At 41.7% G+C, this 1,955-nt stretch overlaps 1 protein-coding gene across 1 annotated transcript in view; it reads left to right on the plus strand.

Moving 5' to 3' along the window:
* The window catches only part of CFAP47 (cilia and flagella associated protein 47), a 492,482-nt gene that overhangs the window by 176,481 nt on the left and 314,046 nt on the right, over positions 1–1,955 (plus strand).

Below are 1,955 nucleotides of genomic sequence, written 5' to 3' on the forward strand. Positions count from 1 at the left end.
GAAAAAGCTACCCATCTCCCTTCAATAGCTCTCTTCCTGGTACAGGCCCCTTTTCTAATGTAAATTTCCTGTATAAATGTATGTTTTCCTTACAAAAGGGTGACTTCTAGCTGTGTTACCAGCTTCTCCCGTCCTGCAGTTTCTCAAAATAATTGGTGTGCCAAAGAAGTATATTTTCGAGGGGCATATTCTGCTCACCTTCACTTCATAACAGTGTCTGTGAAATGCTACGAAAGAACAAAATTCACCTGAGTAAATTTTAAAGCTCTTAGCAGTTTTATTCAGCAGTTCATGAATCAGGCAGCATCCAGTCTAGCAGATAGAAGGAAGCTCTGCAGAGTGGGACAAGTCAAGATATGTTATAGGCAGAAGGAAGGAAGAACGCCGGACTTGTGATTAGGCGTTGGGGACAGGGGACAGAATGTTCCATCCCAAACTGTGCCACTTTGGCATGGGGATTGTTTTGAAGTGAAGGCAGTTGAGACCCAGAAGACTCAGGAAAAGCTTTTTACCTTGCCCTTAGCTGCCTGCACGAATTTCCATAGGGGCCTGTACCAGGAAGAGATCTATTACCAGAGAAACTTTTCCTATCAGAAAGACTGAACTACATACTACTCTCTACCAAATATTTGCCCTGCTCATATTCCTGTGACTTGCCTTCCTCCCCTTGGAAGACCCAGACCCCTAACCCCTCTCCTTAGCCTCAACTGCCTGACCGCCTCTCAGTCTTCTGTCTTTGTGGGGCTCCCATAAGTATTTAATTAAATCTTTTTTCCCTCTAATCTGTCAGTTTGATTATTGGATTAGCAAAAATACCGTAGAAGGTTAGGAGGGAAAAGTTTTCTATTTCCCAAGCACAAAAGCAAAGTTACTTGGTCTAGGAGTGATGGTAGGGATCTGTCGGGCAGATTACCTGGCTAGTGCTGCTCAGGCAGTTCCCATTGACTGGTTTAAGAGCCCCTTTCTGGGAGAGCCTAAATCATGATGAAGTTAATTCTCACTTTTGGTGACATGGAGGTTAGCGTAAGTGACTCCATTTGGGACTTGTTGTCTTTAGTAATGCAAATACTCATTTCATTCTTCATCCTCAACATTTTACTGTGGACCAATTCTCTGCTGGACACTATGGAATACTTAAATGAATACCACACAGTCTCCTTCCTCAAGAAGTTCTGAGCTTAGTGTTTCCCTCATCATTTTTCTTAGGCATTCAGTAGCATTTAAAAGAAGTGATGATTTCCTTGTAAAATCCCTTATTTGCTTTGGATGCAAGGAAGTATTCCAGTTTATGTCTCTGAGCTGCGGTCTTTGTTTAGACAGGCAGCTCAGAGACATATACCACTGGGATTTCAACTTCATGGATGATCATCACATTTGAGTTCTTATATATGCTTTAGCTGGGCTAGTCCTGCTAAGGAGTAGTGTTTCATTAATATTAGATATTATTTAAATCTATAATAATTGCAGCGCAGTGAGGAACCCTAGGAGTAATGTAAATGCAGATGGAAAATGCATGAAAATCAAAGAGAATGGGTGGTGTTTGACTTCCAAACAAAGCAGCTTTATGCATGCAGCATAATTTCTTCTACCAGTTTTCTCTGGCCCAAGGCCAAGGCCAGTCTAACAACTCTACAACTCTACTCTCTGCTTCCACCCCCGCAAGGGTTCCCTTCCTCACTTCTTTTTTCTTATTCAAATAGAATTATCTTGAGTTTCCTTTCTGCCTTTGCTGTTTCCCACTTTTCAGTAGTTATAGGACTGCAAAACATCTATAGAGTTGAGTACTAGATGTGGCATTCTCTGATAAATACTTACGGTGGGTGGCCTTCTATGCTCACTAAATGAGTCAGACCTAAACATTTAAATCCCCACTAGGAAACACTCCTGCCCAAACCGTATTATATTAAACTATATTAAAGTGGTTCTGCTGGTGATGGACATGCAGAGGAAGACCA

This window comes from Crocuta crocuta, unplaced genomic scaffold (assembly GCF_008692635.1).
Source record: "Crocuta crocuta isolate KB4526 unplaced genomic scaffold, BGI_CrCroc_1.0 scaffold696, whole genome shotgun sequence".
In the NCBI taxonomy this organism is placed as follows: domain Eukaryota; kingdom Metazoa; phylum Chordata; class Mammalia; order Carnivora; family Hyaenidae; genus Crocuta; species Crocuta crocuta.